This window comes from Panthera leo, chromosome B1, assembly GCF_018350215.1.
Source record: "Panthera leo isolate Ple1 chromosome B1, P.leo_Ple1_pat1.1, whole genome shotgun sequence".
Classification (NCBI taxonomy): Eukaryota; Metazoa; Chordata; class Mammalia; order Carnivora; family Felidae; genus Panthera; species Panthera leo.
In genome coordinates this window covers 35596856-35612608 of record NC_056682.1, presented here as the reverse complement: position 1 = coordinate 35612608, position 15753 = coordinate 35596856, and positions in this window count along the sequence as shown.

Sequence of the window (15753 nt, the reverse complement as noted above, 5' to 3'; positions counted from 1 at the left end):
GTGTACAGATTGGAGGTCATCAGTGAAAGTGTGGAAAAAGGTGAAGCAAGTCTGTTTTTTTAATTTTAGAGAGCATGTGCAAGTGAGGGAGAGGGGCAGGGAGAGAGGGAGAATCCCAAGCAGACTCCACACTCAGTGCAGAGCCCGACACAGGCCCAATCCCATGACCCTGGGATCATGACCTGAGCCGAAATCAAGAGTGGGATGCTCAACCAACTGAGCCACCCAGGCACACCAGGTCTACTTTCTTTTAAAAAAAATTTTTTTTAATGTTTATTTATTTTTGAGAGACAGAGCGCTAGCCGGGGAAGGAGAGAGAGGGAGACACAGAATCCCAAGCAGGCTCCAGGCTCTGAGCTGTCAGCACAAAGCCCAACATGGAGCTTGAACCCATGAACTGTGAGGTTATGACCTGAGCCAAAGTCAGACATTTAACCGACTAAGCCACCCAGGCGCCCCCCCAAGTCTACTTTCTTGACCAAGCCTCTGAAGTATACATTTCTACCAACAAATACATGCAAATAAGGAGAGTAAAAAGCCTAGAGTCAAGTTCATAGGTGTGAGTGCAAACGCATGCAAATTTATTACTATCTGCATCTGCGTGTAGGCATTTTGTTACGATTCTAAAAGAGAGAGCTATAGACTTTTTCATTTTTTAACTGTAAGTGACACAGTGTAGGCTTTACAGTCAGGGTTGGGTTTTAATTCAATTCCACCAGTAACTTTGGGGAAAATTGGTTACCCTTCCTAAGTTCAGTTTTACTCGCTTTCTATAAAAATGAGGTCATAGTAGACTTTTAATAGGGTTGTTTTTCAATTAGAGTGAACATAAAGCGTTTATTTGTATATGTGCTGCTGAAGCGAGCACCATAAAGCATTTATTTGTTGCCAGACAGAAAAGTGTTTCTTGCAGAATGAGATTGGCACAAGTGTGACAGGAAACTGGGCGGACAGTGACATAAGCAATAAGGATGTTATCACCTGTAAGGAGAAGTCTAGAGATAAATGGCTCCAGACTTGGGCGGCAGCCAAAACGTTATCAAGATTTTTCTCAGATCCTTTGGTTTTGCTAGCCTCAGTACTGCAAAGTGGCTGCTACACAATGTCATTTCTTCAAATAACCGTCCAAAGACACAGCAAGAAGCAAAGTAAACAGCAGTAAAGGAACTTTCTCCTCATTGTGCTCTTAGGGAGGAAGTTCCTTCAGAGGCCCAAAGAGACTTGCCCCTGTGTCTCTGACAGCTGGGCCACATAACTACCCTAGGATGGGGCACTGACCAAGAGGGATGGATAGATCAGTTTGTCTCCTGGCCTTTGGCATCCTGTTACCTGAGACAGAGTTTTGTTAGTAGGGAAAAAGCAGCAATGATAGAGTTGAAGTATATCTAGGTAGAATTTTTAAATGTTTAATTACCTTTTCTTCTAAATAAACCACTTAACATTTTAGTACACGCTCTTTCAGACTCTAAAATTGTGTATATTCTGGATGATGATATAAACATTATACTGTCTTATGTGCATTATCTTGCTTGAAAGTATATATAGTTCTTTGTTAATGAACATCTTTTACTTAAGATACGTCTGAGGTAGGGGAGCCTGGGAGGCTCCGTCAGTTAAGTGTCCGACTTCGCTCAGATCATGGTCTCATGGTTTGTGAGTTCATGGTTCTCTGCTGTCAGCGTGGAACCCACTTCAGATCCTGTGTCCCCTCTTTCTCTGCCCCTCCCCTGCTCGTGCTTTCTCTCTCTCTCTCAAAAATAAATAAACATTAAAAAAAAAAAAAGATATGCCTGAGCTAGCTGAACGAATTAAAGACAGGATCTTTTAATCCTAGACTACCCCTATGGTCCAGTTGAACTGATCACTTAACACTTGGCTCTTTAAAGGAAAAGAGGCTTAATTCTAAGGTATTATGCACAATTGCCTGTTCATCCAGTGCTTCCACCGCCATCCTAGTGCAAGACAGTCACGGTTTGGGCTTTTGCCCTCTTCAGATGGCTGTAGCTAATGACAGATGTGGTATTAACAGCTCCTCTTGGACATGGTTCAGCTGCCAAAGTTCTCCAATAGAGGACAGGGACTGGAGTGCAGCTGGGTCTCAGGGTTATCCTCAGAAAAAATGGAGAGAGAATGCCAACTCTAGTAACTCCCTGTGTGGCCAACTTATGTCTTCACTTTTCTGAAGCATTTCTTTCCTTTGTATTAGAGCAGTCATGGGTCCAGCTCCACACGAACTGAAGCAGGGGTTGGGCTTTCTTCTATTTGTCTCATTTACATCTAAGATCTAGTCAGAAAAAAATGTAGTCCTGATCATCATTGGCCTGACAACTGTATCTTTTGTGTTTTTCAGGGTTCAGTGGAAAAATAAAAACCATTCCAATTATTCTTTTTTTCCAATTTTTGGTTAACCTACAATACAATATTAGTTTCAAGAGTAGGATTCAGTGATTCATCACTTCCATACAACACCCAGTGCTCATCATAACAAGTGCCCTCTTTAATACCCATCACCCATCTAGTTCATCCCCTACCCACTTCCCTCTATCAACTCTTGGTTTGTTCTCTATCTGTAGGAGTCTTGTGGTTTGTTTCCCTCTTTCTTCCCCCCCTCCGCCCTTATGTTCATCTGTTTTCTTTCTTAGATTCCACGTGTGAGTGAAATCATATGGTATTTGTCTTTCTCTGATTTATTTCACTTAGCATAATGTACTCTAGCTCCATCTATGCCATTGCAGATGGCAAGTTTTCATTCTTTTTGATGGCTGAGTAACATTCCATTGCATATTTACACCACGTTTTCTTTATCCATTCATCAGTCGATGGACATTTGGGCTCTCTTTTGGCTATTGTAGATAATGCTGTAGATAAACATCAGGGTGCATGTACCCCTCTGTATTTTTGTATCCTTTGGGTGAATATCTAGTAGTAGTGCAATTGCTGGATTGTAGAGTAGTTCTATTTTTAACTTTATGAGGAACCTCCATACTGTTATTCAGAGTGGCTGCACCAATTTACATTCCCACCAACAGTGTAAGAGAATTCTCCTTTTTCTGTATCCTCACCAACACCTGTTGTTTCTTTTGTTGTTAATTTTAGCCATTCTGACCAGTGTGAGATGGTATCTCATCTTGGTTTTGATTTGTATTTTCCTGATGATGAGTGATGTTGAACATCTTTTCGTGTGTCTGTTGGCCATCCAGATGTCTTCTTTGGAAGAGTGTTTGTTCATGTGTTCTGCCCATTTCTTAACTGGATTATTTGTTTTTTGGGTGTTGAGTTTGCTAAGTTCTTTATAGATTTTGGATACTAACCCTTTATCAGATATGTCATTTGCAAATATCTTCTCCCATTCTGTAGCCTACCTTTTAGTTTTGTTGATTGTTTCCTTTGCTGTGCAGAAGCTTTTTCTTTTGATGAAGTCCCAACAGTTCATTTTTGCTTTTGTTTCCCTTGCCTCTGGCGATGTGTCCAGTAAGAAATTGCTTCAGCCAAGGTCAAAGAGGTTGCTGCCTGTGTTCTCCTCTAGGATTTTGATGGTTTCCTGTCTCAGATTTAGGTCTTTTGCCCATTTTGAATTTATTGTATAAACCATTCCAATTATTCTAAGCAGAAAAGTTTAATACAGGAAAATAAGTGTTTATAGACTCATTGGAAAGCTGGAGGAGTAATAGGTTGGGCCTCTAGGAATCAGAACGCCAGAGAAGGGACCACCAGAGGAGCTACAGCCTCCACCATAGTCAGGAGGGTGGAGAATCTGGCCATAGAGCAGTTGAGTTACAGAACACACTGCATGCTACATTCCAGTGATCACAAAATCCCCAGTCTCAATCACCTCTGAAGAGCCACAGAGAGAAAGACTGGACTCTGAAACACCTGCAGAAAAAAACCCACACAGATGGAGTGCCTCTGGGGTGCTAGATACAGTTGTAGCTTAGGATACATCAGTGTGAAACAGAAAGAACTCTGTCCTGCTGGAACTTTCATTTTGGTGAGGGAGACAGACAACAAGCATAAGTAAGTATGTTGCATGGTATTTGGAAGGTGACAAGTGCTTAGAAATTTTTTTAAAATGGTAAGGGGAATCTACAGGTGGCAGCTCAACACGTTATAGGAAGTTGAGAAAGTGTCGTTTGAGGACGTGAACTGGCAGGATCAGGGAGTGAGTGAGGACAGCTAGAATCAGCAACAGTAAAGGAGGCTGGCTAGAGCTGAAACCACGGGAGACCAGTGGAAGAGGAGTTGTGGGGTGTGCAGTCTAGGTCAGCCAGGGCTTTAGGCCACTGTAAGGAGTTTGGTTTTATTGTAAGTGAAATGGTTCACTGTGGCAAGTGTTGTCTAAGTTTTAAAAGGCTCACTTCAGCTGCTGTGTTGAGGCAAAGGTAGAAGCAGTGACACCAATTCATAGACTGCTCCAGTCATCCAGGCAGCAGATGGTTGTGGTGTGGACCAAGGTGGGAATAGCAGATGTGCCTGTAAGTACTTGGACTGTAGATAGTTCTTTCAAAGGTAGAGCCAGCTTAGTCTGCTGATAGAGTAGATGTTAGGTGTGAAAGAAACAGAAGAATCAGACTCCACAGCTTTGGCATCAGAAAACAGCCAAAGCAGTGTGAAGATGGCTTTCACTTCCCCCTTTAAGATCTCAATTGGTAGAATCTAATTCACATACAGAACCCCAGCACAAGAGATTTGGGGAAATGTGGTATTCCCTTTCTAACCCCGGATAATCAGGTGGCACTTGAGTGCTGGTAAGCTGCATTTACCACAGTTGGCTTCAGGATCCAAAATTAAAAAAAAAAAAATTTTAAGTTTTTTTATTTATATTTAAATAAATAGATATAGAGAAAGAGACCGCAAGTCTCTTGAGCTGTCAGCACAGAGCCCAATGCGGGGCTCAAACCCATGAACCACGAGCTCATGACCTGAGCCAAAGTCGGATGCCTAACTGACTGAGTAACCCAGGTGCCCCAAGGACCCAAAATTTTAATAAAAGCTTTCTGTGACCATGTCATGCTGCCATCCAAAGTTAAAGTTCTCACTGATTCATTCCTTTAACACAGTATATTCCAAATGAAAACGCAGTTAGTACTTAAAACTAGCTGTACTGAGCATGGCTCTTAAACCTTTCCCCAGGGCAAGATAACCACAGGAATTCTTTTGCAAATGCCTCAATTATTTTCTTAGGATCCTTTATTAAAAATGGCTTTGCTGAGCCAATTCTATAACATTTTTAAAGCTTTGATCAATACCTCCAGAGTACTCCTATCCATTCACATGCCCATTAGCAGTGTATAAGAGGAGGTCGCACACTTGTAAAGTTGAATGCATAGTCAAGATTCTGTTTTAAACTGTATAAATGTAGGAGGTGCCTGGGTGGCTCAGTTGGTTGGGCATCTGACTCTTGATCTCAGCTCAGGTCTTGATCTCAGGGTTGTGAGTTCAAGCCCTGTGTTGGGCTCCATGCTGGGCATGAAGCCTACTTAAAAAAACAACAACAACAACAACAACAACTATATAAATGTTAAAAGATGCCAAGTAGCAGATCTGACCTGTACTCAACTGGCTGTCTGGATAGATAACTAATGTTCTTTCTCTCCCTCCATCAAACATCAGAGAGGGTTAATGTGGGAAGAATACACTGCTCCCACAATTGATTATATGCTCCCCAAAGTCATGTTTTACTCAGCTCATTTTTGCCAGCTGTGTTCACTGTTGTAATTACGTAATTCAGTTAAACGTTGTATAAACTAATAAAGTATGAGGGCTAAGAGAAAGTGTTTCTGATGAAAATAAGGTAAATGTGTAAGTAAGTTTTACATAAACTGATGAAATATAAGCATTAAAACAAAATTCTTATTTCTAAACTAAGGTAACTGCTGTGGGAAGACTTAATAAAGGTGAGTCCATAAAAAGTGCTGTTGAATTAAGTGTAGGCAAGATAGATGTATAAGTGTCATGTTAAAATATTTAAAATAGCTATGCTTCTTTCATTACAAATGTTGCCCAAAATATCAGTTAAGATTAGATCAGCTATGAGAAACAGAGCCCCCCCCCAAAACAGTAGTTTAAACAAAATTATATTTCTCACTTATAAAACTGTAAAGATGCACAGTCTGAGCTGGTATGGCAGCTCAGCTCCACAAAGTCCCAACGGCCTAGGGTTCCTCCAGCTTATCTCCCTATGGTGTCTAGGGTGTGGACCTCATCCTCATGTTCTCAGTTGAAGACCAGAGCTCTAGCCATTGCATCCCCATTCTAGGCAGCCAGACGAATGAAAAGTTCATACCCCCCACCCCTTGCCAGATGACAGGGTGTGTATCAGTTCTTTTAGGGAGGTTCCTGGGAGCTGTGTCATGATATTGATGATGATATACCTTTGTCCAGAAAGTAGAGACATAGTCACCCCTGGCCTTGAAGGAGGCTGAGAAATGTGGTCTTTGTCTTGAATGAGCATATACACTCCTAAAAGTTAAGGTTCATGATCATGAAAGAAACAGGATATTGAGGAAAGACAAACAGCCTCTGTCACATCTATTTAACTTACTTTAAGAATAACTGAACAACTGCTGGTCCCAATTGTGACAGAGAAGAACTGCGAAGGCACATCACTTGCATAAGCAAACCCTCAATTGTCTGTGTAGATATCATGCGTGGTTGTTATAACCACTTCCTTGCATACACTCTTAGTGCCCTTGCCTCTCTCTCCTGTCTTATTCATTGGACAAAATCCCACTTTTAGGTAAATGGAAAGCTCTACCTACTCTGCATTTCCCCTGAGGGCTGAAACTTGGCTGGAGAAACACCCAGCCAAGCTGATGATCTCACTTTTAGACCAACTTTCCTTGTCCACTTAACTTTCCTCACTCCCCAGAGAGGACCAGTGAATCCCTATTCCTGTGTCCTCAAACCTCCAGTACCTCTCCCCTTCTCACTCTTAGCTGATGACCCTGCCTCTTACTGCACTAAGAAAATAGAAGCACTCAGAACACGTGTTCCCTCTACAGCATCTATGGATCTGTTCGCATCTGTGTCCGGGTCTACAGCCTCACCTCCTGTTACTATGGATGAACTGTCTTGCTCCTCCCTGAGACCATACCCTTCACTGGGCCACTGAATTCCGTCTCCTCGTGCCTATTCCAAGGGTATTGCTCCAGCAACCCCCCCTACACAATACCCCAATTTCCCCTTCTATTAGATCAGTTTCGGGGCACCTGGGTGGCTCAGTTGGTTAAGCGTCTGACTTCAGCTCAGGTCATGATCTCGTGGTTCGTGAGTTCGAGCCCCATGTCTGGCTCTGTGCTGACAGCTCAGAGCCTGGAGCCTGCTTTAGATTCTGTGTCTCCCTCTCACTGCCCCTTTCCCGCTCATACTCTGTCTCTCTCAAAAATAAATAAGCATTAAAAAAATTAAAAAAAAACAGAGACCAGTTTCACAGGATACAAATAGGCTCTTACGGATCCATCTTGAAAACAACAAATTTTCCTTCAAGGTTGTGTTGGCCTCCAGTTAACCTTTTTCCTCTGCTTTCCTTTTCAGTAAAACTTCTTGAAAGAGTTGTCTTTACTTGTCTCCACTTGCTCTCATCCATTCCCTCTTGAACCCATAACAATCAGCTCTTCTCAAAGTCACCAGTGACGTCTTTACCAAACTTTATAGTAAATTTGCAATCCTTACTTGACTGAATCTGTTACCACATTTAACACAGTTGAGCACTCCTTCCTTCTTTATGTACCTTCTTTTCTTGGCTTTGGAGTCACTGCCCTAACTGTTCCTTCTTGTCTCATGTTGCATGTGCTCCTCACCCTTCCTAGTCCCTCCTCACCATCTCCCCACCTCTAAACATGGGAGTGCCCAGGGTTCAGGCCTTAGAGGGTTTCTCCTGTCCTCTCATCCCCTCAGCAATCACAGCCAGGATCATGGTTTGAACTATGTCTAGGACTTTTAATTATTATCACCAGTTGGATCTCTCCTGTCCCCCGGCCCTATATCCAACTGGCCACTCTCCCATTTCTTCTTGAATGTCTACTAGGCAACTCAACCCTAACTACCAAATTTGGGGAAATACAGGGACCCAGAAAACATTAAAATCACCCAAGAGAGTCCAGTCTGCAAAATCTTGATTGTGTCTACAGGACTCCATTTCTTCAACAAACTGTAAGGGAAAAAAGAGAGAAATGAAGGAGGACCCTATAGATTAAAAGAAATTTAAGACAACTGTCATTCAGTTACAATCCTTAACTGATACGGATTCTGAGAACTGCAGAAAACTCTCAGCATGAACACTCCCTTCAAACCCCTGCCCTAAGAGTCTTGACCAAATTTTAACTTGGCATGTAACATCTCAAGGCCTCATCCCTGAGACAACCCAGCACCTTTTGAGTTCCTGTTGGGAAAAGCTCAGCGCTGTCAAAACAAAAAACAACAAAAACTGCTGTTTGCTCCAGCTAACACCTGACGTCGGCCCCATCTCTTTTTCTTAGAGCACTCACTAAAAAGGGCTTACAACTGTGAATTCTTCCTCTGTCCCTTTGAGATGTATGTATATCTTTTCTAACTCCCAACTCTGTCCCAAGGACCTGAAAGCCTTCCTTTGAAATATAATCAGGAAGAAGAGGGCTTCTGTCTCCCAGTCTCTGGGAGGATAGATTCCTAACTTCCATAATTGCCAGCTAACAGATACTGCTGGCCTAATCACATTGACAGTGACCAACCCTTTGTAATTTTCAGCATGAGGCCCTGTTTTGCCCCTTTGCCTTCATTCTCCCTTTAAAATGCCAAGTTGCCTCTTCATAAATCAGAATGGAGCTCAGCTCTTTTCCCTGTTGTCAGTAGTTACTGAATAACTGTGTTTTCACTGCTTTAACTAATATCCAGCTTTATCACTGACATTTCTCACACATGTAAAAATAATTCAGGAGGTAATCTGGTATGTCTATATGTCAACTAGATACTTGATAATATCAATAGTTGTTATTTTTTAAGCCGTGATAATAGTGTTGTGGTTATATTTTTCAAAATCATAATTAAAAAGAATTTCTCCAGAATGTTACCACTTCTCACCACACTTCCAATCTAGCATCCTCTCTTCTGGGATTTCATGATTGCCTCCTAAACAATCCTCCTGCCTCTATACTGCCCCCCTGCCCCAGTCTGTTCTCAACACACAGCCAGAGAGATCCTGGTAAAATGTGCCATATCATGCCACTTTCCACCTCATTCAGAGTAAAAGCCAAGTCTGTTCAATCTACCAAGACCTCAAGGGACCCTCACATGTCCTTCATGATCTCGTGTCCTACCCTCCTGGGTCACTCAACTCCAGCCGCACAGGCCTTGCCACTTTTGAAACAGAGCAGGCAGGCTCCAGCTTTAGGGTCTTTGCATTATTACCACCCCCCCCCCCCAACCCCACCTAGAACCCACTTTCCTGGACATCTTCACATCTTGTTTTCTCATTCCTTCCGGTCTTTGAGGCAACATAACCTGATTGTGCTGCATAAATTAGTGAAGTCCCATCTCAGATACTCCTTATGCCCCTTTTCCTGCTTTTCTTTTTTCCATAACATTTACCGCCATCTGACATATTATTTTTTTGTTTGTTTGATATTCCCTCTAGAACATAAGCTATGTGACAGTAGAGACTGTTTTGTTCATTAGTGTATCCCCAGAACTTGAAATAGTTCCTTGCACATAATAGGCACCAAATAAATGTTTGTTGAAACAATGAAGGGATGACTATCATTATGTAGGTTGTAAGTGTGTGCTAAAGAATTGATAACCATATTCCTGAGCAAGTGCAAAAAAGGACTTTTCAAGTCTCCTTTCTTCCTCCCAAGGGAAGAATGTTCCTCACTTTTCCAGAGAGAAGAAAGGATCTCATTGACCTTGTAGGCAGGGCTTTGGACCAATTCCGTGTACTGTTCTCATGGCTTTCACTGCTGAGTGTGTAACTGGCACTGGTGTTTTCCATGAATGTACTGTGAATGCTCATAAGTGCCCAAAGGGATTAGACCAGTCCGGAATGCTGAATCAGGGAACTGCTAGTATTTGGCGGGACATCATAACCTTAAGGCCCCTTTGAGCTAAAAATCTCTCTAAATGATCATTTTCCTGATTGATCATTTTCCAAGGAGGCTGCCTTCACCATGAGGCACCCCTTGTTGGGGGTGGAGGTGAGGGGTTTCCTCCCTAATGTGGCTAAGATGTATACCTCTTTTGAAAAGCAGTTCTTGTCAAAGCTGAGCACCTGAAGGTGCTAGAACACACACCGATGGCGGCCTTGTGACAACTAATAACTTGGGAAAGGGCCCGACAAGTCTCACTGTTGTGATGGAAATGGTGTATTTAAGTCTGCAGCTGCCTGGCCTCAATGGCATTTTCAGCTTTACATGAAGAAAAGGCATCTATCCCTTTGGGGGAAATGTTATCTTCCACTCCATAGCTAAAGCAAAGCCATTTGCTCAGTGGGGCTCTCAATCCACAGAGGCTCTCCTAAATGCCTGGGCGTGGTTCACTGATGGTTTGGCTATGCTGAAACCCATGATGTCCACTGGACTGCTGTGGCTGGTCGGCACCGGTGCCAGCTACGTGGAATGGAAAACAGATGTGGTCACTCCTCTCAGAGGGCAGAACTCAAAGCTGTCCTCACAACTCCAGCCAGTACTCCTTGATGAACATTGTTACATTTTTACTGACTCTTGGGCTGTTAACACTGGCCTAGCTGTTTGGTCTGCCACTTGGAAAACTACAGACTGGCAGATTAAAGACTTCCCTCTTTGGGGCCATGAACCATGGAAATAAATCATGGCTGATGATGGAAATTTTTGGATCATTCATGTAAGTGCCCATGGTGAGGGTCCATTCTTTGAGACCGACTGGAGTCAAGCTGCAGGTTGAGCCTGCACCACCCAGTCACCTTTGCTGTGTAGACCCATCATTAAATCAGACACACAGCATACCCACCAGCGTAAACTGGGCACTGAGTAAAGGACTCAGATGCACCAGCTATTACTGTATGCCAGGCCTGTGACTCATAATAAAAGTTGAACTGTTTGTCTCTCCGTGAGGAACGCCCATTGCACAGGGTGAGAGAGTTGAGACCATCGAACACTTGACCCCCTTCCTGGGGCTACCGGTGGTAGCTTACCACTGTTGGTAATTTTTTTAGGTTGCAATGTTGCTGCAGTGCTGAGTCCAATCAGTTGACTCTGGCTAGACCATTGTAACACTTGAAATTGATATTTGTTATATTTCTGGCTTTCCAGACATTTGCAGTCTGACCATGATGTACCTTTGATCGCAGTGAGCGCTCAAGCCACTCAAGGTATTTATTGATGGACCTTCTGTACCATCCACCATCCACAGGCATCTGCGATTGTTGAGCATTGGAGTGGATTCTTCAAAAATCAACTCAAAACGATTTCTGACCCTACCTCCATCACCCCCTCCTGATTCAGGCATGTTAGTTAGGCAGTGTGGTCACTAAATTTGACTGTTTTAGAAAGCAATCGTTTCTTCTTAACCACTGGTGGGGTGTTACATAGGTCTACTTTGAGAATTTGAGATTCTCTTATGCATGTGATGTTTCTTCCTCTTGAAGGCAACCCTGGAAGACCTGGTAGCTTCACCCTCTGGTGGCTGCCCAGCTAAAAGGGGGCCTTGGGGATTCAAATTTAATGCTGATTAAGTTTTTAAAATATTAACTTGTTATATGGTTTGTTAACATTAACTAGTTTGTTAACTAGTAAGGAATATTAAATGTGACAATCTGAATCCCTCCCCCAAGAATTTTGTGCCTAAAAGTAAATGATTTTGTGTTAGACCCACAGTTCCCAAACTGTATCAGGAGGCTCTCCAGGGTGCTGCAGCAGTAAGCCCATGGGACACCACAGACTATTTTAAATGTTCAAGAGAAGCACCCTCGACATCTGTAGGAGACTGTGAACTGCTAGTACAAGGTAGATCATGGCTCCAGCATTAGAGTATTATCCTTTTAATAATGTCATATCTTTGCAAAGTTGGGTTTCCTGCCGTTGCTGTGATTAAAAAGCATGTACCGTGTGAATATCAGTGTGGAACAAGCAATGAATATGGTGGTGTCCAATCTGACTCCAAGGTCTGAGAACTTGTACAGCACTCAGAACATCCCATTAGCAAATAATTATGGTTACTTAAAAATAGAATTAAAGTATTATTTTTCTTCCAATTTACATGTATTATTTTTTCAAATGGTTACAAGCTATGACAACATAAATATGTGTTAAGATACTGGGACCTCACAAACTAATAATGGGATTGTTAGGTGTTTCTTTTGTCCTGAGTTGCTGTGAAATAAATTACCCAGCACTAGGAACACAAACAATTAAATTTTATAAAATTACCCTTGTCCCTCTTGTACCTGATCGTTCTGGACAAATGGTCTTGGTGTGACAAATAGTAAGTTTACAGTTACTGGAATGGGAAACAGTGGAGAGAGAATAATGAATTACTTGCCAGGGAAAGACCACTTCAGTCCCTGAGAAGGCATGGGAGAGGGTGAGACCTTAATGATCTTTGTCTGTCAGAACTGCCTCTGGAACTTCCCCGCAAAGGAAAGCACCTTGCTTCTCTCCACCTGTCACAAGCCCTTGACATTGAACTGACTGCTGAGTCGGCCTTCCTCTGCAAGATAGCTCTGACCGCCATTTGATCACCTTTCTCTTTAATCTTAGCTAGGGTCTATGGGAAAGAGCAGGCGCCGGTCCTAGCTTCTTCCCCTTCCACATGAAACACCCATCAGCACCTCCGGATTTCACCATCATTCCTGCAGCCATTGATCAGTCATTCCATTGGATGGATTGATGAATGCCACTTGGCTGGTGGTGTGGACAGGTAGAGGAGGGTGAACTGACTGCCTTCTAGCAGTCCCTCCAAAAACAAGGATTAGACTCAATTCTTTGAACAACACTATGAACCCTTGTAAGGATTGTAAGGATTGTAAGGATTACAATCCTGCTGGGAGGTCACATTGGAGATACTGTCAGCCTGTACCCCTGACTGATGTAGGGTCCTACTAGGGGGACCCAACAATTATAAACCATGCTTTTTTTTTTTTCCAGAAGCACCATGAATACTTTTGATACATGGAAGCCAGGCATTAACTTGCCTGTATCCCCAAATCATAGTGACTTGTATGTACTTTGGGGTGAGTAATAAGAGACCATGAGAACATGACTAGTAGATCATGTGGCTCTTAGACAACTGTAGAGACCTCTTCAAAATGAGCCTGTCTTTTATTACTGGGAGATAATTAGCTTGTTATTTGTGTGGCACTACGTGGGGAGTTATCTTCATGATGGGAGTTGTCCTATTAGAAAAAATGCTATAAAATTTGTCCTTGAATTTAGCTGACGTGATTAATGACACCACCTTGACTCTGGAAGGTACTCAGACCAGAGCCCTTTCTTTCCAATTCTTGACAAAACTTCTTTAGACTAGCACTTGCAGGGCACCTGGGTGGCTCAGTTGGTTAAGTGTCCGACTTCAGCTCAGGTCATGATCTCACAGTTTGTGAGATCTCTGTATCTCTGTATCCCCTCTCTGTATCCCCTCTCTTTGCCCTTACCCCTTTCTCTTACTGACTTTCTCAAAAATAAACATTTTTTAAAAAATTTTAATGTTTGTTTATTTTTGAGACAGAGAGACAAAGTGCAAGTGGGGGAGGGACAGAGAGAGAAGGACACACAGAAAATCTGAAGCAGTCTCCAGGCTCTGAGCTGTCAGCATAGAGCCTGATGTGGGGCTCGAACCCACGGACCAGGAGATCATGACCTGAGCCAAAGTCAGACACCCAACCAACTGAGCCACCCAGGTGCCCCCAAAATAAATAAACATTAAAACAGAAATAGAATAGCACTTGCTACATAATAAACTCCATATGAATATTTGTTAAACAACAAGCACATAAACAAAACCAATAAAGCCTGTGATCTGTGCTATTCAAGTCTTCTCTAACCTTACTGGTTTTTTTGGTTTACTTGATCAGTCAATTACTGAGAGATGCATGTTGTCAACTTCCAGTTTGTTGGCAGGTTTTTCTATTCCTCTTTGTTTTCATCAGTTTTCGTTTTACATATTTTGATGCTATGTTATTAGATGCATAGAAATTTGGAATTGTCCTTGAATCCTCTGACATTAATTGACCCACTTTTTGTCTAATAATACTTTTGCTTTAAGGTTATTTTGTCTGAAATTGATACAGTAGCATCAGCTTCTTTTTTTCTTTTCTTTTTTTAAAGCATTTGACTTTCAGCCTTCCTCTATTATTATGTTTTATGTCTATCTCTACTTAATATTTGTTAAACACCATATCATTGGACCTTGTTTTTTATTTTTTATTTTTTGGATTTTGTTTTTTATTTTATGTTTACTGAGCTGTCAGCACAGAGCCCAACGTGGGACTCAAACTCATGAACTGCAAGATCATGATCTGAGCCAAAGTTGGACGCTTAACTGACCGAGCCAGCCAGGCGGCCCCTGGATTTTGTTTTTTAAATCTAGCCCAATAATCTTTGTCTTTTACTTGGAAAGTTCAGTCCATTTGTATTGTAATTACTAACACTGTTGGATTTATTTCTACCATTTAATTTGTGCTTTCTCTTTGTCCAGATTTTTTCTATGATTTATTTTTCTTTCTTGCCTTTTTGTTTGGATTGAGTTTTTTCTCATTTTTCCTCCTACTGATTGGAAATATATGCATTTTACTTGTTTAAACAATTCTTAAAATAGGACTACCACATGATCCATGTGATCCAGAAATTCCAAATTCCAAATATATGTGTGTGTATGTATGTATATATATATGTATATATATATATATGTATATATATATGTATATATATATATTTGGAATTTCTGTATATATACATATATATATAATTCAGCTGTAAAAAAGAAGGAAATCCTGCCATTTATGATGACATGGATGGAATTGGAGGGTATTATGCTAAGTGAAATAAGTCAGAGAAAGACAAATACCATATGATCTCACTTATATGTGGAATCTAAAATACAAACAGGCTGATAGATACAGAGAACAGACTGGTGATTGCCAAAGGTGGCGATGGGGGGGGGGGGTGGGAGAGAAGGATGAAGGGTGTTAAAATGTACAAATTTCCAATTATAAAATAAATAAGTCATGGGATGTAATGCATAGCATGCTGACTATAGTTAATAATATGTACTGCATATTTGAAAGTTGTTAAGAGAGGAAGCCACCTGGGTGGTTCAGTTGGTTAAACATCCAACTCTTGATCTCAGCCCAGGTCTTGATCTCACAATCGTGAGTTCAAGCCCTGACTTGGGCTCCATGCTGGGTGTGAAGCCTACTTAAAAAAGTAGGGGAGGTGCCTGGGTGGCTCAGTTGGTTAAGTGTGGGACTCTCGATTTCTTCAGCTCAGATCATGATCTCACGGTTATGAGATCAAGCCCAGCATCAGGCTCTACGCTGGGTGTGCAGCCTGCTTGAGATTCTCTCTCTCCCTCTCCAGCTGTCCCTCCTCTGCTTGCATGTACTCTCTCTCTCTCTCAAAACAAAGAAAGAAAGTTGCTAAAAGTAAACCTTAAAAGTTCTCATCACAAGAAAATAAATGATTTTTTGTGATTACATAAGGTAACAAATGTTAACTAGACTTATTGTGTGATCATTTCACAATGTGTACAAATATCAAATCATTATACTGTGCACCTGAAACTAATATAATGTTTTATGTCAATTACACC